A 22,764-nucleotide genomic window follows, 5' to 3' on the forward strand; every position below is an offset into this window, starting at 1 on the left:
TTTATTTTTAAAACATATACAAAGATAGTTTTTAAGATTCACCTTTGCAAAACATTGTGTTCCAAATTTTTCTTCCTTCCTTTCTCCCACTCCCTCCCTTAGACAGCAAGTAATTCAATAAATGTTAAACACGTGCAATTCTTCTATACATATTTTCACATTTATCATGTTGCATAAGAAAAATCAGATCAAAAAAGGAAAAAATGAGAAAGAAAACAAAAAACAAGCAAATAACAACAAAAAGGTGAAATTGGACGACTTTTCAGAAGCCCTAAGGAGCTCTCAGCCTTGCCATGCACCCCTGATGCTGTACCATTAAGGAACATCTTTTATGCTCTCCTATATGTGATGCTTCCCTCCCCTATCCCCTTAAAGTATGAGCTCCTTGATAGTTTTTTCTGGTTCTTGGCACATAGTAAGGAATAAATTCATTTTCATTCATAGTTCACTCGTGGGAACACAGGATCAAAGACTTAGAACTAAAACTGACCTTTAAGGCCAATTTCTAGAAGTAACTACAACACAGGCCAGGTAAGTGACTTGCTTGAGCCCACATAGCTAATCAATGACTAAGGTGACCTGTGAATTTAGATCTTCCTGGCTACAAATCCATCGCTGTCTCTTCTACCCCGTGCTGACTCACTTGCTCTGAGCTAGTCTTAGTTGGAGAGTCAGGGAAGGTGCAAGCAAACCACAAACCCTGACCAAGATAAACACACTGGAGTGCATCCCCCCCCCCCTTGCTGATCCCTCAGAAGAAAGAAAACAAAGGCAAACTACAGCTCTGCCCCCTCCACCCCTACCCACCACGTGCCCTACATTCTCTCAGGACATTCATGCTGAAACTCATAATTCGCCCCAACCCCCCACCCCGACTTTCAGTATAACTTCTTGGCACTCATGTGAGCTCTTTCAAACCCTCCCTTCTCAAACCAGTCATCTCTTTCCAACCCCCAGATCTCATCTTAGTAACTTGTATCCCCTTCTTCCACATTGTCTGGGATAGAACTCTTTTGGGGTGGTCTGTGTTTGTGAGTCTGATCTGGGGCATTATTTTGGTCTACCTCCAAGGGACAGGTAAAGCTCATCTTTAGAACAGCTGATCCTGGGATCCTGTACTGGAAATGTGGGTCTTAGTGGTACCATCTGATGTTGCCCTGGGGAACTTCCCCTCAAAGGGAGTGATATTGTGTAAACTGTGTAGGACTTGTATGATAGCACAGGGAGGGGGGGGTGTTAAATAAGTCAGAAAATAAGTTAAATAAGTCAAAAAAAGAAGAAGGAAGAATATGATGATGTATCAGCAGGAGCAAGAATAGAGTAAGGTGATTAATACATTATGGGGCTGGGAGATTAAAAGGGGATTGCTGTTTGCATGGGACAATTCCCACAGCTCCTGAAACCACAGAGTCAGGAAAAAAAAGGGAAAAAATGACTATAGTTCCACAGATTTATTTAGGAAAGTAGAAAAGTATACAGATTGATAATTTAACTCTTAGGCTGCCATGTACACCCCACCCCCAGGTACTCACTTTCAGAAATAGTGGATGCCATGATTCAGAGGATGTGTCATATATTGGCTGACCCTCTATTAGGGTTAAGTTTAGGGTTAGAGAGGTTACTGAGGAGGTGTTTTGTTCTGGGAAGGTGGAAAGTTGGGGGAGGAATGAAGAAGGAGAAGGTGCACTTTTATGGCAGACAAATGGAAGGATGGAATTGGAAGCTGAGGCAACTGTAGTGTGTAGAACCAACTGTTAGAGTGAGCTAAGTGGGCTTCTTCACAAATACTTAGCCACCAATTAACTAGGTTGGGTCCTAGGGAGGGAACTCCAAAAGTAAATGAATTCACTTCACCAGAAACTGGGGTACATATTCAGGAAGGTGATGGTATAAATATGTAGGTCTCAGGTCCAGTATGAAGGGTATTAATAGAAAAAAAAAGAAGCAGGTCAGGGGGACAGGAAGATGGCTGGATGGAAGGATGGCTGGATGGATGAGAAGTGAAGCTCAACATAGAAACTCAGTGCCATAAAATGCCCACTATCACATTTCCCAATCTCTCACTCCCCCCTCATTTCCTCCCTTCTTCAGAAAATTGGTATCTGCCTTTTGGAGGAAGGATTTGAAATGTCTTACATATTTTTTAAAATCCCAATACTGGAAAAAGACCTTTAAATTTAGTCCTTTGTTCTAAAAACAAAGACTTTGAAACCCAAATGCACATCTCTCTACAATTACTGACTTTCCTACCATGCTATACTTCTTTCTAGACACAGAGTAGTTTAAAACTTGGCTAACACCATCAATCTGCCAAAATTGTCACTTTGAACTATACATTTCTTTTGTATATATATTTTGTATTTACTTACCTGTGAACATAGTATTTTTCCCCATAACAGTGCAAACTCTTTATTAGTTCATTCAGTTGTGATCTTTTTTGTTTTGGGGGTTTTTTGGGGGGCAGAGATATTAAAGTGATTTGCCATTTCCCTCTCTAACTCATTTTATAGATGAAGAAACTGAGTCTAATAGGGTTAAGTGACTTGCCCAGATTCACACACTTAGTAAGCGTCTGAGACAAGATTTGAACTCAAAAAGAGGAGTTTTTCTACTTTCAGGTACTCTATCCACTGTGGAATCTAACTGCCCAAATTCCTTATAAGAAAGGAATTTATCATCTTGTCTTTGTATCCTTAAAGCCTAACATAGTACCCAGCACACAGTAGGTGTTTAATAAATTCTTGTTGAATTGATGAATTTAATTCCTGATGCCCTAAATATTCATCCAGGGAACTCTAATCATTAGCCCCCTTCCCTAGTCACCAGCAAAAGCTATGAATTTTTTTCCCCTTTCCCCAAGATTAGAAATACCTGCAACTCTTCCAACCCTGCACTGGCTGATCTCTTGACAAAGAACCTTTATGATCTAAGTTCTGCCTGGACCCACCTCTTTTTGCTGCTACTATTCCAAATATGTTTTCTCATTGAAGAGTGTTCCAGCTTCTCAGTCACCATCATCACATTCAGTTCTTGATGCAATCTCCCAGATGTTTGTTGTACACCACTGCTCCCTGAAGAGATATGACCTCTAGGCTCCTTTTATTTCTCATTACTATCCAGGTTGATTTGCTTTGTTCAGAACAACATGGTAAAACTAATTATTAAATCTGGAAAATGATTGTTTTATTAAGTTAAATATTACCCATATTGGACTGTCATTGAGCATAGTTGTTTTGAAAGTTCCCCTCAACCCTCACAAGTGTCAGTGAACTAGGTTTATTGTTTAGCACCCTAATCCTGAGGGCATGGAAAGAAAGCCTGGTCTAGTCAGACTTAAAAAAAAAAAAAAAGATACACTCTTTACAAAAATCTTTCTTTCCCAAGTGTTTTGTAATTTTACATTGTGGAGTTTGAATCCTTTGACAGAAAAAAAAATCATGTTAGGGGATTTATCTCAAGAATAATAGAAACCAACTCAGTGACTTAAAAAGATTCAGGAGATTTGAGTTGATTAATTACTAGTGTTTATATAGATCTATTATAGATCAGGTATATGCTGCTTCCAAGTTTAAAATCAAGATCTGGAGTAAATTTATCAAGGAGGAAGAAAATTGTTTAAAAAACAGTACTTTGCTAAATAGAAACACTCAGCAAGGAGATACATTGGAAAGTGCAGTTCTCCAGGTCCCACCCTTGGGTAGGCACCCACGTTGATCACAGTAATAGCTCACAATAATAGAAATAAAACAAGAGTGAAAAAGCTATTTTTTTAGAAGGGAAAAAATAAGTATTTATTAAGTGCCTATTATTTGTCACATGCTGTACTAAACACTTTACAAATATTATCTTATTAGATGCTCATAACAACCATGGGAAGTAGATGCTGTTATTATTCTCACTTATAGTTGAAGAAACTGGTATAGTTAGTAAATATCTGAGGCTAGATTTGAAGTCAGGTCTATCTGACTCATAGCCCAGAGCTTTATCCATGGAGACACCCAGCTGGCTTCTCAAGAGTGATTTATATAGGATTTCCTCAAAAGTAGGCATTAGTGCATTCATTCTCTTCTCATTTGAGGTCTCTATAACTAAACAGCCCCTTAGGGCCCAAAACTTATGCAGAATGGGTAATGCACAAGATTTGCAAAGTGTTTTACAGACATAATCTCATTCGGTCCTTATAAACTATACTGTGAGGTAGTTAGTCCAGCTATAATAATCCTCATTTTGTTGAGGAAGGAACTGAGTCTCAGAAAAATTAAATGAATTACCCAAGTAGTAAGTATTTAAGGTGAAATTCAGGCCAGGCCTTCATGATTGTAGGTCCAGTGCTCTGTCCCACCACATCATATGGTCTCTTCTAACTCATATACTGATGATCTATATGCTTTTAGGCAAGTTGGTTAACCCAATTTTTCTTGGATTTGCTTCTGATAAAATGTGACTAATTACCCAAGAGGAAGTTTCTTAATTATCCTGTAGAGTCTTTTAAAGGAGTAATGAAATCTAAGGGACAACATTGTTCACTTTTTGTAGGTACATAAACAATTACACTTCACTGTATTTCTCAGTCCATCCTTGATACCTGGAATCTACTCTCTTAAGCTCTACCAAATGAAATCCTTATTTCCCCTTAAGGCTCAATGCAAGTGTCATCTCCTTCATGTAGCCTTCCCTAATCCATATTCCCAATCCATATTCTACCTAAAATAATCTCTATCTATTCACATTTTCTTAGATCACTTTATCTGGTTCTCTGCCTTGCCATATCATATTTTATTTTATATCAAAGGGATGGGGATTATACCATTTCGCTTAATTAATATGTGAACTCTTAGATGAGTCAAGTTCCTTTACCAATAAGTCAGCACTTTCTTTGCAATTTATAATCTTAGAAAACTTCCCAGAGCACTGTGAGACTAAATGACCTACCTGTCCTGCATCATAGAGTCATATGCTAGAGGCAGAATTCAAATCCAGTCTTCCTGACACTGAGGCTGGCTAACTCACATCTGGGTTATATTAATGATTTATATAACAGTTTTGTCAAGGGAATTCCTTAATCAATTTGATTACCTATTGAAATTGCCTTTATTTGTTTTTTATATTTGTTTATAGTTTCTTGTAGGTCCTTTGTATTTTATGCATGTTCCATGGAGTAAAATAAATGCCATCTTATACCCAATACTATTTATGTGCTTGTGTGGGATCTGAGAATCTTTTACATTCATCTGTGCAAACCTAATGGTATTCAGAGATTTTTCCAAGTATAAACTCTGCGTGAGGGCAAAGAAAATACAGTCTTTTGGAGGACATCTCTGATAACAGATCTAGTTCATGTAAGTCCAAAGCTTAGAGTCTTCTGGACCATGATTAACATTTATATATATATCACATCCCTTCTGTTAAATTGCAAACTGTTCAAGGTGTTGTTTCATTTTTTTCTTTGTCTAACACAGTATCCTGAACATAGTAAGTGTATGATAAATGTTTATCAACTTGTCTGTAGCTGAACTGAATTACTAATATGATATTCAGTGCATTAGAAATAGCCCATTCAAAAACTGAGTCAAGAAATGATGGGTTGTTAGTCCTTTTGAGACTTTCTGGTTTTATTAATAGGCCCAAACACATTAAAGATTCAGAATATGTTGTCAGAATTTTTGATGGAGGATATATGAGGCATATGTATATTTAGCCATTTCTAGGGATGCAGAAGGAAGTTGTAGGAAGAACACAACCTTGGGGTCTTTGATTCTCTAGATGGAGCTTTGAGATAATGAGCTATTGAATACCTCTTCCTCTACAAGATTTAGGAAGGAGCTCAGGGACAGCTAAGTGGTACAGAGATAAAGCACCAGCCCTGGAGTCAGGGGGACCAGGTCAGATACAGATTCATATGCTTACTAGCTGTGCGACCCTCGGCAAGTGATTTAACCCTGATTTCCTCAAAAAAAGTATTCATTCCACTGAATACTTATCAAGGAGGTGTGACAGGAGAAAGTCCAAATTGTTAGTTTTCTTTTGAAAGGAGTCTCTAGAAAAATGGTGTCTTGGAGATCTAAATGAGTGAATATCAAAAAAAGTGTGTCACATGCTTCCTTGGGCCAGGTTTGCATTAGTTATAATATGGGGACACTTTAAAGAGTTAAGTACATGCAATGTATCAGAAATTCATAGACTGTTAGAGCCAGAAGTCATCTTAGAAGATCCAAACCATCATTTTTCAGATGAATGAATAAATGAATGATTGGAAATGCATGTCACTTACTATATCTCAGAATAGGGGATACATTTAGAAAAATCAGACTATCTCTGTTCTCCTGGAAGTCACATTCTAACGGGGGAGGGAGGGAAGAGGAGGCCACAGTACATATGGGAAGTTTCAGCTGCAAGTCAACTAAAAAGGCCCTGAGGTTCTTAGGGTGCTTTGGCAAAGCAGATGATAATTTCTCTTTTTTGATGTTGTTTCCACAAACAGAAACTGTATCTGTTCCTGATAATAAATAATCTTACATTGCCAAGGACTTTGTTGGCAAAATCTTTCTTTTCTGGGTCTTCTGGAGTTCTAGTTATTGAAGAGATAGACGCTGTAGCCCATGGAAGCAAAGGGACTTCAGAAAAGCAAATTTGTTTTGCCCAGTAGTAATTTGGTTGCTATCAAGTGGTATGGAAATTCTCTCCATCAATGTAGATCACCATGTAGTCAGGATATGCTGGGTCACAGTTTACATTTATTCACATCATATCCCTTATATTATGTTGAAATCTCCTTAAGATCAAGGAATGGCTTATTTTTCATCTTTGTTTAGCACATCAGCTTGATCAAGTGTATAATAAATATCTGTTGACTTAAACATGGAGATGAAATTATTTGTTCCAGCTCACAAAGCTTTAGAGTTAGGACTTGGAGTCAGAACTTCCTGGCTTTCAGTGTAGTCCTCTGACTATTAACTCATACTGCCACTTGCATTGTTAAAAAGAAAAATAATACAATGAATAACACACACATACAATTGACTAAAATTTTGGTCTCTATAGTTATCACGTACAATTATTTTTGTTGCTGTTCAATTTAATTCAGTTACATCTAATCCTCCATGATCCTATTTGGGTTTTTCTTGGCAAAGATACTGGAATGTTTGCCATTTTTTCCTCCAGTTCATTTTACAGATGAGAAAACTAAGGCAAACAGGGTTAAGTGATTTACCAAGGATCACTCACAAGTATCCAAGGCTGGATTTGAACCCAAGAAGATGAGTTCTTCCTGCTCCAGGCCTAATGCTCTGTCCTTTGCCCAACCTAGCTGTCCATCACACATAATCCAGACAGGCAGTATGAACATGTAGTACAAATTACACAAATTCAAATCCTTTTAGAATGACTGGAAATATTAGTAATTTTCTGTGTTGAAATGAAGCGTGATTTAAAAGCATTGACAGCATCAACTCTTCATCTTGTGATGAGAGCAGATATTAGATGGGCTGCCAAAATGGAAACTACATCAGGCCAAGGTGCTCAAAATAACCTTATTACATACACTGTCCAGGGGCACATTTGCCAAACAGAGATGATATTATTCAGTGTTACATATCTGGGTGCTGATAGCCTCCATCATAGTGCTGAATCTTTCTTATCTAGTACTTTGCTTTGGACTATTTGGAGCTGGGTCAGCTCATCATCATCCATCACCATTTCTCTATAATCTTATAATCAAGCTCACCTTCTAAGAAACTCAAAGAAAAGCATGAGGGAGGAAAGAAATCACTGACTTCATTTCTGAAAGGCCTGTGTTCAAATACCACCTCTACAATTAAATAACTACCCGATTCTGGGCAAATCACTTCCTTCTGTTCTCAATTTACTGTCCAAGAGAGTGGAGAGTTTAGAAAAGCTCAATATTCTGTCAGTGAGATGATAGGTGTACAGCATTTTGTAAACCTCAGAATGGCAAAATCTATAGAAAGGTGATCTATTATTATTTGATTATCTAGTTAAGTTAGATGATGGTATTTAAGAGAACTAAGATGGGAAAAGTATCTAGACTGTTGGCTACAGGAAGTCTGTGGCTGGAAGAAATAGAGTTGTGAAGATAGTGAAGAAATGGATCAGAAGGTTTGTGGAGGTGAAGATCAACCAGTCGGTGTGGTAAGCCCCTGGATAGACTGGATATACAAAGAAAGAAGTGACTTGATCCAGACCTTGAAGAGCTTAACCTTCTAGAGAGAAGAGCTAACATGTATATATACATAAATAAAATTTATACCAAAAAGATAAAATTTTCAAGAGAAGGCAATGATCATTGAGGGAATCAAAAGAAAAGCTTCATGTGGAAAGGGATGGTTGAGTTATGACTTGAAGGAAGCTGGGGATTCTGAAAGGAAGGGGAATCCTAGACTTGTAGGATAGACACTAAGGCACAGTGAGGGGAAATGGTGGGTCTCATGTGAACAAAATTAAGAAAATCAGGTTGGCTGGACCTGTGGTCCATTAAGGCAGTAATAATAAGGGTGAAAAGGCTTTTTTGGGACCAGAGTAGGAAATAAGTGCTTTGAATACCCAACTGAAAAGTTTACATTTGACTCCAGAGGCATTAGGGAGCATTTGGATTTTATTGGTAAAGGGAATGATTTAGGCTGACCTTCACTTTAGGAAAATCACTTCAACAGCTGGGTGCAAAATGAATTGCAGTGGGAAAAAGATGAGACAAGGAGACCAATTAAGAGACTATTGCAATATCCAAATGAAAGTTGATAAGTTCTTGAGCTAGAGCAATGGCTGTTTGGGTGAAGAGATACATAAATGTGAAAAGTTATAGGGAAATTACAAGGTTGGCAAATGATTGGATATGTAGGATGAGAAGGAATGAGAAACTGAGGGTAACACCAAGATTGCAAAAATAATAGTGGCCTTGGCAGATTTTGGGAAATTAAAGAGAAGAAGAGTTGGGAAATGGTACTGAGAGCAAGTAGTATTTTGACTCCAGGATCTGTGTGTCTGGACTTATGAAAGAACATGCAACCAGTGGTGGAAATAGAAGCTAGGGATGCAGTTTCATTTGGAGAGAACCAATTCTCCATAAATGCTAAAGGGTAGATGGAGCACAAGAAGAGGTCTAAAATGAGAGAAAGCTCATTAATTATGTAATAGAAATTCCAGATAGTGCACTGAAAGGAAAAAGCTAAATTAAAATGGAGCATTAGAGAAGAGGGGTGAGAGCATGGACAGTGAGGGTTGGAGAGATGGATGTTTAACTCTTAGGCATTTGGGGATTCACTAACAATAGAACTGGGAGAATAAGAAGGATGGGACTTTGCTAACCAGGAAAGAAGAGTCTGGCCAGATGAGACTGAATGTAGTAGTTGAATAGAAAAATTCTGCTTCAGGAGATACCTTCCCTTGGTGATCATAATAAAGGTACAGGGAAAAAAATCCTCAAAACTTATTATTCTCTAAAACAAATGAATGAGAAAATGTCAACAATAACAATTTAATGCTTAATTTCCCAGCAATACAAAATCTCAAAGAGGCTTATTCACACATGAATTAAAGTCATCCTTGATAAGAATATTACCAAGGAACAGACAAGCTTTTGAAAGCTATATTCTGCAATATCAAATTGGATTACAAACAGCATTCTGTAATAGATCATATATTTACTATTTTGCAATTTGCTGAAAGATTTAAACAATACAAGATTCTGCTATGTTTATTATTTGCTGACTATAAAAAAGTAGATTCAATAGAATTTGATTTTGGAGATCTGATTTGATTTAGTAGAATAAAACACCATCTTAAAAGTTCTCTTCCAACAAGATGTCTCCCATTCACACACTGAAATCTTACAAGATTCCTTGAAATATATGAAATAATCCTATCCAACAATTTCCTCCTCATAAAAATCAAGCAATGCATAAAACAGGAATTGCATTAACATATATCTAAATACTAGATAACAGTGATTGCTATTGTGATAAAAAAAAAAAAAAAAAAGATCCAGCACAGAATCCAAGTTAGGGAGGTGGAAGATCTTCCAAATATTTCTATACTATATCATACTGGAGGCATCAGTCCAATGCCTAGATCATTGTAAAGTCATCTGGAATGGATCCATAACTACTGAGAAAAGTTTGTCCTGATTTATGATGAAAAATGCTATATACCACTACAGAAAGAACTGATAGAGTTTAAATGCTGATTGAAGCATACTTTAAAAAAAACTTTCTATATTATTTATGAGTTTTCAATCTACATTTTCTTTTGCTAATGCAGAACTAATGCAGAAATGTTTTGTAGGACTGCATTGTATAATTTATATCAAATTACTAGCTTTTTCAAGGAGGGGACAGAGGAGAGAGGGAGATAATTCTTTTAATTTTTAAAGATTTTTGTTAATGTTTAATTGAGAAAAATAAAGTTAACATTAAATGAAAAATTTAAAAAAAAATTTGGCCTGACCATGGAAAGATAGAAGGAAAATATGGAGACATATGAAAAATGTCAGTTACCCAAACTATAATATGTAGCTGGATCTTTAGAGCTTGCCCATGAGTATATGTAGCTGAAACAAACAACACAAATGGATAATGTGTTGAACCTACTATTAAATAGGAGTCAGAGAACAGGGTTCATTGTCTTTGAGAAATTAAATTTTTCATTAATGATGCTAAACTTCTCCCAGAATTAAAGACCCATATTTTTTGTTGTTGCATGACTGTGAGACATGGAACACAATAATTTCTGAGGAACTGAAAATTATTTTCACACAGATAGAAATTAAGAAACCCATGGTGAATGTGAGTAGTCTGCAACATATAATCAATAGAGAACTTGAAAGATTTCATCAGAGAAATGTAGGAAAGAAAGAAAAGATGTGCTGGTCATATGGAAAGGTTACGTGATGGCAGGTGGACAGTCCATGTGCTCTTCCAATGCCTTCCCAACATTATGAGGCTTCCTCCTCAATGAGAGTGAATGAGCTGTAAGTAATTGGTGAGAGGACATGGACAGGTGTAGCCCAGAATAGGCAAGCATAGATAGGCTATGATCTGCATCACTGGGAAAAAAAAAACATCAAGATGGATGAGATCACAAATCTATTTGAGCACTTGAGAGAAATCTAGTTAAAAATTACAATCTGATCTTGTTAAGTCTTTTAACATCCCAGGGACAGGGGCTGGACCTTCATCTCAGTCTTATTATAAAATTACATCATCTTCTTCCGAGTATCAGCTTTACTTTTCATTAAGAGCAACTGCCAGGTGGTTATTCCAAGGCTCAACCCACAGAGCCAAAGTAGGAAAGGACCAGTCATTAAATAACTCCTATCTGGGATAATTGAATGAGTGATCTTATTTATAGCTTTTTCTGGGAGAATAGACTTTGGGGCAGCTAGATGGCTTAGTAGATAGAGTGCAGGGCCTGGAGTCAAAAATATTTTAGTTTAAATATAGATACTTAGACACTTAGAGTGGGACAAATCACTGAAGCTGTTTGTCTAGGAGGCAGCTGAGTAGTTCAGTGGATAGAGTTTAAATTCAATCTCAGTAAATTAAAAACTTACTAGCTGTGTAATCTTGGATAAGTCACTTAACCCTGTTTGTCTTAATCCACTGGAAAAGGAAATGGCAAACCACACTCCTGTATCTTTGCCAAGATTCTACCTATGGATATTATAGTCCACAGAATTACAAAGAGTCAGACATAACTGAATGACTAAAGAAGAACAAGACCTGAATTTTAAAATCAGACTATGTTAGAAATGGAAGGAACATTAAATACCATTCACCCTTACATATTATAGATGAGGAAACTGTAGCACAGAGATAAGAAGTTTCCCTTTGTAATGTTTCAATATGCTTCGTCTGTACTAATATGTTAATAAGTTGTCTCCGCCAATCAACATCAACTACTTGAGAGCTAGAGCTACTTGAGTTTCTTTTCAGTCTTTGTATACCCAGGACCTAGTTCATTGCCAGACACACAGTAAGCAATTAATAAATACACCTTGACTGAGTAAAAGAGATGTATCCACATGAGTTATCTAAATATATAAATACAGCTTGAGGATGGTATAGATGTAGGTGATCTGAGAACTGCCTGTCCCTAGGAAAGGAGGGAAGTCTGAGGACTGTGGCTGGCTGGCTAGGGGAGAGGAACAGGCGGGCTACATTCAGTACAGTTACTAACCCTAGGAGCTCTTTCCTCTAGTTTCCAAGAGGAAGTATCAGGCTAGAATTCTGTTTCTTTCAAAAAAAGGAAACAGAGGAGCTAGGGGCATGAGTCTGGTTTCACAGGGAAAAATTCTTCCTAGTCACTCTTCAAGGGGAGGGTATGCCTTAGTTCACACTTGAAAGGGTTCTGGTTATATAAAGGATCGTAACAAATAGTAAACAACAAGAAAATTATTTAAGAAAAATAGTGAAGAGAATTTGCAGAAGATCTGCAGAATAGAGTGAGTATACCAAAAAACACAAGAATGAATGAGTTTTCATAAAGAGATTTGAAGGGAATGGGGCACACCAGGAGACAGAGATAGGGGGTAGAGGGGATACAGAGTGAGAAAGAGGGAAGGAAGAGAGAGGGAAGATAAAGGGAGAAAAAGAGAGAAGAAAGGGAAGAAAGAAAGTGAGAAAGAAAGAGAAAGGGAAAAGGAGACAGAGATAGGGAGACAGAGAGAGAGAGACAGACAGAGAGGATCAGAGAGACAGAAAGAGAAGATATTTACATTCAGAAAAATCTATGACCATAAGTGATAAAAGTCCAATAGAATGAGGGGCTTGGCTTCTTCTACATATCTGGGAGGCATTTAGTATTTGCTCTTTCAACCATTTCTCTTCTCCTTAAAGTAAAAATATGTGGTCTATATACCTCCTTCCCAAACAGCTTCTAAGAGACCCCAAGTGCCTTATATGGATGCTCAGTGTTCCTATTCATCAATATCTCCACCAACTGAAAATTGCAAGTCCCTTTGTGTACATAGCAGCCTAGACTATTTGGAAGCTGAGATATATTTGACTCGTTGATTGATTGACTAAAGTGACTTGCTCAAGATCACATGGCTAATAGCAAAGCCCAGGATCATTCCTCTGACCTTTACAGTGACATTTTTTGACTCATCGGTCAGTGTTCTTTCCACCACTCCATCAATTCCCTCTGCAACAGGCCATCAGACCTTATCAGTTGGCTAGTCTCAGAGATACAGCATGATACATTCTCTCCTCCTCACTCCCTAAACTCCCTAATCCCTCTCAAAGAGCAGCGAGGCTTAAATTTCATGTTTCATGTATGTCAGGGAATATTATGACAAGTACTTATTGATGGTCTCAATATGTACTTTCAGGCCATTTCAAACTGTAGCTGCAGACTTTTAACATACTACCATAATTTTGTATTGTTTTAGGTTTGGGTTTTTTTTTTTTTTTTTTTTTTTTTTGGCAAGGCAATTGGTGTTAAATGACTTGCCCTGGTGTCATATGGCTAGTAAGTGTTAAATATCTGAGATTATATTTAAACCCAGGTCCTCCTAACTTCAGGACCTGTTCTTTATCCACTGCCCCAGTATAGTACCATAGAACAAGAAAATAACATAATTCTTTCTTGCTATCTTTGTACTTAATTATACAGTCAACTAGTATTTATAAAGCATCTATTATTGCCATAGACACTGTATTAAGAGCTGAAAAATGACTAGCATTTTATAGCTATTTATAAATATAAATTATATTTATTATAAAAATATAATACATATACATATACTATATACGATATATTTTATATGTTATGCAAAATATATATCATATAAAATATAAATTATAGCACTTTATAAATAAGATCTCATTTTAACTTTACAACTCTAGGAAGCAAATGTTATTATCTCCATTTTACAGTGGAGACTCAAACTCTGATAACAATATTCAAAGATTCGAGATCTCTCCGAATGAACAATAAACAGGACTGCATCCGACCTCGGTCTCTAGTTTTTATTTTCTGAAAGAAGATATCAAGAATTTCTTTTGGTTTTCTTAAAAAGGAAAAAAATTCCATACGTTGTGCTGGTGATAAAATGATCCCAAAGCTTGCCAGCCTTGGGTGCATTTGGCAATTCTGCTGCCTCGCAAGGCAGTCACTTGGGTTATTTCCCTTGAGGGCCCATCCTTATTGCAATATTACTCTTGGAATACCACGGCCCACCACATCACCTTTCTGGCCTTATTACAAGCAATGGCGTGTAGATGCCACGAGGGGGCTCCCGTGGAACTCAATGAAATCCTGAGTCCCCTAGAAAGCCAGCAAGGCTTTATGTAACAAAGAGATGAAAAGCCTGGGATAAAAAACATGGACCTCCCACTCTGGCCAAATTCTGCAGCCAGAACAGGGCAGATTTCAGGGAGGTGGCAAGTCCCACATTAGCTGCTACTGAAAAGAATCCTAGGATCATAGAATATTAGAGCTGAAAGTAGGGTTGCCAACTCCTGGGTCTTTGCCCAGCCTGGCTGGGATTTGTATCCCAGAAGCCAGTTACAGCTAATTGATATGTCACGGTATAGCTTATCTTGTTTTCATTTGGCTTTTTAAAATCGTGGTCGAAAGACGCTCTAATGATCATCTAGCCCAACCTCTTCATTCTACAGATGAGCAAAAGGAGGACTTTTTCTGCTCCTCCCCCCATCTCCTACCTGTTCCCAAAGCACATCAACTTTACTTTCTTAATATTTCTCCCACGTGGCCTTTCTCTCCTCTGACAATACCATTTGTCTGGTCACCTTATACCTGGACTACTGCAATAGCTTGTTGGGGGATCTGCCTGCCTCCAATGTCTCTTCATTGCAGATTCAGTCCTTCAGTGGATAAGTGATCTTTCTAAAGGGCAGGGCTAATCATGTCACTCCCCTACTCAATAAAACTCACTGACTCCCTATTACTTACAGGATCAAATAAAAAACCCTCTGTTTGGCATTCAAAGCCCCATTCATAACCTAGTCCTCTCCTACATTTCCAGGTTTCCCCTTCCCTCCCCTTCCTTCTCTCCCCTAGATCTAAAAGGATTGTAGAAATAGCCCTGCCCTTTGAATTTTTGGATCCTTCAAACTGCTCTTTTTTTCTATTAAAGCTTTTTTTTTTTTCAAAACACATGCATTTTCAATATTCAGTCTTGCAAAACCTTGTGTTCCAAAATTTTTTCTTTCCCTTCCCCTCATTCCTTCTCCTAAACAGCAAGTATTCAAATCAAAAAGGGAAAAAATGAGAAAGAAAATAAAATGCAAGCAAATAACAATAGAAAAGTGAAAATACTATATTGTGGTTCACTCTCAGTTCCCACAGTCCTCTCTCAGGGTGCTGATGGCTCTCTCTCCATCGCAAGATCATTGGAACTGGTCTGAATCATCTCTTTGTTGAAAAGAACCATGTCTATCAGAATTGAGCACATAATCTTCCTGTTACTATGTACAGTGATTCTTCTCATTTCACTTAGCATCAGTTCATGTAAGTCTCTCCAAGCCTCTCTGAAATCATCCTGCTGGTCATTTCTTACAGAACAATAATATTCCATAACATTCATATACCATAATATATATAGCCATTCTTTGACTGATGGGCATCCACTCAGTTTCCAGTTTCTTGACACTACAAAAAGGGCTGCCACAAACATTTCTGCACATGTGGGTCTCTTTTCCTCCTTTATGATCTCTTTGGGTTACAAAGCCAGTATTCTTTTCTTCAGTTTTCTCTTGTTTTTCTTGGAAAAGGGGTGGAGATTTCTCATCCTTCTCCCTCTAGCAGCAATACTAGCTTAAAAAAGAAGTGCATGGCAGCTGGAAATATGTTCTTATCTAGGTGAGTGTGAAATTGGTCTTTAAGTCCCTGATTATATTTTTCTTCCTTTCTTTTTCTGAGCATAGGGAAGGTGGCTAGACATTCAAAGAAATGGATATTTATAGCCTTAGTGACTATTCCGAGTCTGAGAGTTCCTGAATCTAGAGACTGTCACCCAAGAAAGAAACTTCCCCCCCAACAAAGAAGAGAAGAATATCTCTGCTAGGACTGTATTATATCTGAAGAACAAAAATCCTGGCTGAATAAGGGATTTGAACTTTGCCAACCCTCCATGATAATTTATTTGAATTCCTTGGGGAGTATGTTTCTGAGATGAATGCAGTACCACAAAGGGAATTTACCTTTCAAAGGATTATACTGAGTGAAATTAGCCATTTGAATATTTTATATTTTCTATATTTGTTCATGTGTTTGTCTCTATTGTGTCCTACTTAAATTTTGAGGTTAAAGAAATAAACATCTATTCTATCTTTGATATCCATATTATACATTGGGATGGCATCTTGTTATCCACATCTGGAAAAACCTTATACATGAACTATACCTAAACTTTATTTTAGAGACTTCCCTGGAGTTCTAATCTAAGCTTGGGGCAGTGCTATAGAGAGAAACATGACTACTGTGAAGTCAGATTAAATAGGATTGAATCATGTACACCTGTGGGGCTATTCTGGGTCTTGGAGTAATATGCATAAGAAAATATAACATACAAAATTATGTCATGCTTTTAATAGTAAAAGATGAAATAATAGATAATATTATTTCATTATGCAAAACATTAAATTCACCCTATTTTGACAGTTTCAGATGATCTTTACTATATTTTCATAAAACAAAATATATAGGATTACAAAGAAAATTTATTCTATTGAAATAGGTTATTAAAATATATTTTCTTAAAAATTCATGGACTTCAGATTAAGAATCTCTGTTTTAAATAATTAATTCTCATTTTTACAATAACTAATTCACAAACAATTTTTTAGGAACACAACTATTACACAACACAAACTATACATGTTTTGGTCAATTCCATCCTCCCAGTGAGAAGATTATTCATTCTGATGGCCAGTGACACTACCCCAAGGAGATGGTGCTTCAGTTCTTGAAAGGGCTTTTTAATGAACATAATCAGGACCAGTCCAATCGTAAATGTCAATAATCAGTGTCCAGAAAAAAAGGTAGAACTGAGGAAAGAAAAGAGAGCAAAGTAGGTATGATTGTTCTCTGGAAAAAAATAATTAACTCACATCTTTCCTTTTACTCAGTAAACATGCAATTACAAGCAAAACTTCAATATAAACACATGCTTATATGTATGCATATAAACATATATGCATATAAACATATGCATTGGAGGAGAGCCATTCACACCCTTGCCTAGGATTTTCTCTCCTGCTCTCTTATATCATAACATACTTCTCCCCCATGGAAGCTGTATCTCCCACACCCATCCTTCATCCCCCAGAGATCTAAGCTTTCTCTAAGACATATTGCTGATTTGAGTGAGATTCCATCCCACACTGAAATCAAAAGTCTAAGCAAAATAATGAAGATGGGATTACTTATGATACACTGGGATATATATAATATTTAGCCACAGTTAGCTATGTCTATTTAAAATTTAATGTCACCTTTTTTAAAATCTAGAGGACAATGACAAAGAAAATGCTTTGTAGTAATAGTAAAAAGTGGGACAGTAAGTAGCACTTGAATTAGATTGTTATTGTTATTTGTCCTTTCTTCTCGAAGAGGACCATGAACTCAGGGATGTGATACCATGACATGCAAGTGAATTGTATTTAAGGGAGGGAGGCTGTGCAAGGTCACCTGCCTCATTTTCCCCTCCAGAGCCACCAGGGTCCAGTGGTCAGATATCTATCAGAATAATTGGAGATGGCTCTGGATGCAATGGGAGACCGTGGCTTTTTAAAGCTAAGGTCTTCAACAGGTCTCAGTTTGATTGACCCACACTCATTCAGTGATAAAGGCTAGGTAGCAATGGAGGCAAAAAAAAAAAAAAAATCTTCTCTTTCACCTAATCCTCCATCCCTCCCTCCCAAATCTAAGTAAATAAATAGGCCTTGAGTGAGGAAGACTTGAGTTCAAATCCAGCCTCAGACATTTATTAACTGTGTGACCTTGAGTAAATCACTTACCCCTGTTTGCCTCAGTTTCCTATGTGTAAAATGAGTTGGAAAAAGAAATGACAAAGAATTCTAATATCTTTGCCAAGGAAATCCAAAATAAAATCATGAAAAATTGGATACAACTAAAATAACTGAAAAACAAATAGTAGGGAGTATTATTTATTTATATTTCCCTTTCTTTCCCTTTCTAAATTCCATAATTCTGGGATTTGCCATTATTACTAAATTAAATAACTCTGCTGACCAGTTGACTCACTAACCCTAAGAAAAATTATAAGGATGTTGTATTATGCTAAAATACTTCTTCTTCCCTCTTTCAAAGAAAACCAAGAACAATTAGGCTCAAAGAAAATGGCTTTTTATCGCCTTCATTTCCTAATGAAAGAGCAGATTGTAAGTGTCACAAAGAGCCAACAAGAGAACTCATCATGTTGATGTCAGTGTAGTGAATAAGAGTTTCCTGAAGGCCATTGTAGAGTATGATCAGCATCGGATGTACCAAGTAGCAGGCGTAACTAATGTTGGCAAGTAAATTCCAAATGTCACAAGAAAGCATTTGATTCACCAGACCTGGGAAGAAATAGTCTTTGACTCACTGTGGTAGGAAACATTTCCTTTCGGCTCATGTTAGATACTCATTTTTTGCTTCCTTTGGCTTAGAAGTCAAAATCTAAGGAAATTCTTCTTAGGAAGCATCTACTTATTTGGATTTAAAAGGGTTTAACACTATTATCCAAACATGAAGAAACAGCTTCTTTTCTCTTCTAATGGGCCTAGAGAAGCTAAATAATTTACCCATTATCTCCTGACTCTAAATGAACATTTCCCACTACATCAGTGGTTCTCAAATTTTTATTCTCATTATCTTTATGTTATGAAAAATTAGTGAGGATCTGCCAAAAAGGTTTTGCTAATGTGGGTTATATTTTATAGATATTTACCATATTAGAAATAAAAACTAAATTTGAATATGTAGACTCTCTGAAAGGGTTTCCCCAGGATTCTCTGGACCACACTTTGAGAACTACTGAACTCCACCATGCTGCTTCCTTTTACCAATCTTCTCAGTCTTTGAAACTAGATCATGACATGGATTTATCATTAACCATTATGGTTACTAGAATATCCCTGAACATGCTTCTTAAACAGACTATCTTTTTCACATTTTGGGAGGGGGAGAGGGATTTAAACAAAACATTATACAGTTTTAAAAATAAAGTCATAAATATGGAAATATGCTTTACATGACTGCATGTATATAATCTATAGATTGCTTGCTTCCTCAACAAACAAATTGCTTGGTTCTTCAAGGAAGAGGGAAGGAGGGAAAAAATTTAAAACTCAAAATTTTAAAAAACTGTTAAAATTGTACATGCAATCAGAAAAAAATAACGCCAAAAAACCCCATCCAAAACCCAGAGCCACACAATGGCTTAGCTTTAGTTATATTTTACAATTTATCATCATTGATCCAACATCACTTTACCAATAAAAAGTCCTTTATGGTCATCTTGTGTTTTTCCTTTTTCTCATTTTTTACATTAGTCACCTTCGTAGAAACAAGATGAATGACTCAATAATACATGTTCTATGCTATACAATACCTTCTTGACATGCAAAAATGATCCAACCCACAGCAACAGCCCACAGTGTTCAACGAAGTGCCTGATAGATGGTGGCTGCCACTGAGTATGTGTCAAAGGAGTCATCCACCATATATGTCAGAGAGACTACTGCTCAGAGGGTGAATAAGAGAGTGAAATCCAAGCAGCAAAAGCCTGTGCCTGGGGGAGGAAAAAGATTATTTATAGGTTATTTTGTACTGTCATTTTTCAACATATATCTTTATTCATTGCAATACCGAAATCTTTTTCTCTGTGCTATACTTTTGCAAACCCTGACTCAAGGGCAAAGTATGGCAAAGAAATATCTTGGATGTATGTGTGGGTTGGGATAGAAATATGGATTTTGTATTGTTCCAACCCAATGTCTATGTCACCAGCTTCAGGGAACTCCCAAGAACTTGCTTTCACTTCTCAAACCCCAAAGTCTCAGACCCTAAAAACAGACAGGGAAGTTGTCTGCTGCCTTCCTTAACTTGATTATTTATTCCAGATGATGGGACAAAGAGGAAGAAGAGAGTCAACAAATTTTAGAACTCAAATTTAGGAATTATTTTTATAATTCCCCTCCTATTTTATAAATGAAGAAACTGAATCTCAGAAAAGCAAAATGGTTTGGCTAAAATCATACAACTAGTTAAATTAAAGTTAAATTTTTGACCTTCTGATCTCAGTCTTTGCATTCATTTGCAGTCCCCCTACACAGTCTCTTAAGGAAGGACATACCTGGCTTTTGAGAATATTAGCCTGGTCATTGTGGTGCATGAAAATACTGAGCAACAAACCCTCAAGAAAAGGTTCATATCCATATTCTCTGGGGGAAAAAATTGAGAAAATTGGGGCAGCTAGTGGTACATTGGCTAGAGCACTGCTCCTGGAGAGAGGAGAACCTGAATTCAAATCCAGCCTCAGATACTAACCAGATAGCTAAGTCACTGAATCCTGATTGACTCCCTCCCATTCCTAACGGCCAAAAAAAGAAAGAAAAAAAAAAGATGAAATTAAGATGAAAAGACTTGGCAAAAGGTTTGGAAGGAAGCAAAAGCAAAAAAAACGATCCATGAGCACAGGGGGCAAGGCAAGTTGGAGAAGCAATTTGATAAAGTGGGAAAATAATTAATTCCAAAATCAAAGGATAGGAATGGGTTGGATATTAGTGCTACATGAGTGACTCTAGGCAAGTGACTTTATCTCTGTGACCTCATTTTTCCCAAGTACAAAATGAGAAAGTTGGACTAAATGATTTTAGAGTTTCCTTCTAACTGCCTGTAGGTTGCATGGTGATTAGATTATTAGATCTAGAGTTAAGACTCTTGATCCTTCTGGTTCCATAACTGTAAATGGAGATAATAATTATACTTACCTCCCAGAGTCATTGTGAGGATCAATGAGATAATATTTGTAAAGCACTTGTCCCAGTGCCTGGTGCACAGTAGGCATTATGCTTATTTTCTTCCTTTTCCCTTTCTTAGCTCTAACACCTGTGAGCCTTAGAAAGAAGCACAGATATCTTCAGAAATTAGAGAGAAAAGGAACACAGGAAAGTATCAAGGTGTGAAAGAGGGCTGAAGGAATTTGAGTCAAATAGCTTTGAGGTGAGATCACCTAATAGAGAAAGTGAGTTTGTATATAAGCAATTTAAAATATTTAAATATATATGTATATATATATTTAAAAAAGCAAAGTCACTGTCTGGAGTCACAAGATGTCATAATTGTGTTTATGCTCTGTAACTGCTTTTAGCTCTTATTTTAGAGCTATTGGATCCATTAAGAAAACTACCAAGATTTATTCTTTTGTTCTTATTTGTATGAACCACACATCAGCAGCCATCATCCTATGCCATCCCTCTGATTTCTTTAAGTAAGAGACACACATATTTCATATTTGAATTCTTGGCAAATGTGGAGATGGCCAAGGAAACAGCTAAAACCAATTCAGTGACTATTGCTGAGTTCCCACACATTTTGGAAAGGCTCTGTAGAAAGTTGAGTGTTTAATGGTTTTGAAGGAAGAAAGGGCAAGCACTTTGAAATGGTATAGATGAAAACTGAGTGAACCAAGAAATGGATGAGAATGTTTAAAAGAGTTAATCAATTGGTCATGAGCAGAGAAACAGTAAAAGGCTTGATTGTCTGGAACATGAAAAACAAAGGTGGGAAATAAATACGAGCCTATCTCATTTTATTGTACTTTGCTTTATTGTGCTTCAGAATTATTGCATGTTTGACAAATCAAAGGTTTGTGGCAATCTTCTATTGAGCAAGTCTATTGGTTCCATCTTTCCAATAGCACGTGCTCACATCATATCTCTGTGTCCCATTTTGAAAATTCTTTCAATATTTCAAAGTTTTAAATAATTATTATATCTGTTATGATGATCTATGATCAGAGTTTTTTATTTGGTTCTTTTTTTTTTAACAACTTAAAAGAAAAACCAGAATAGAAAAAGAAAAAAATAACATTGTCATGTACCCAGCTGAGCCTAAGGAAGGATTCAAAATACATAACAATAAATTTCCATTTAAAAAAATCGTATGGATATCAATTATCTTTGATGTTACTATTATGATTGTTTATACCCATATAAGACAGTGAACTTTATCGATAAATGTGTGTGTTCTGGTTGCTCCACAATCAGCTATTCCCCTATCTCTCTCCCTTTCCTAAAGTCTTCCTATATTCCCTGAGACACAGTAACATTGAAATTAGGCTATTTAATAACCCTACAATGGTCCCTAAGTGTTCAAGTAAAAAGAAAATTCGATCAATATGTCAAACTTTGTTGTTGGCTTAAAGAAATTGCCACAGTTACTTTGATCTTCAGTAACCATCACTCTGATCAGTAGCCATCAACATTGAGGCAAGACTTTTTGCTAACAAAAATATTACAATTCTCTGAAGGCTGAGGTGATGGTTTGCATTTTTTTTTCAGCAATAAAGTATTTTTAATTAAGGTATATGCATTTTTTATATATGATACTACTGCACACTTGATAGCCTACAGTATAGTATAAACATAATTTTTACAAGCACAAGGAAAACAAAAAAACCCTGTGATTTATTTTATTGCACTATTTGCTTTATTGCAATGGCCTAAAACTAAACCTGCAATATCTCTAAGGTATGTGTGTCTGCATAGATTTAGGAAATGA

The 22,764-nt window shown here is 36.6% G+C and overlaps 1 pseudogene; it reads right to left on the reverse strand.

Annotated features, from left to right (window-relative positions):
• Positions 1-16,400: 16,400 nt before the first annotated feature.
• Positions 16,401-22,764, reverse strand: part of LOC111719067 — a 75,581-nt pseudogene continuing 69,217 nt past the window's right edge.

This window comes from Sarcophilus harrisii, chromosome 1, assembly GCF_902635505.1.
Source record: "Sarcophilus harrisii chromosome 1, mSarHar1.11, whole genome shotgun sequence".
Lineage (NCBI taxonomy): Eukaryota > Metazoa > Chordata > Mammalia > Dasyuromorphia > Dasyuridae > Sarcophilus > Sarcophilus harrisii.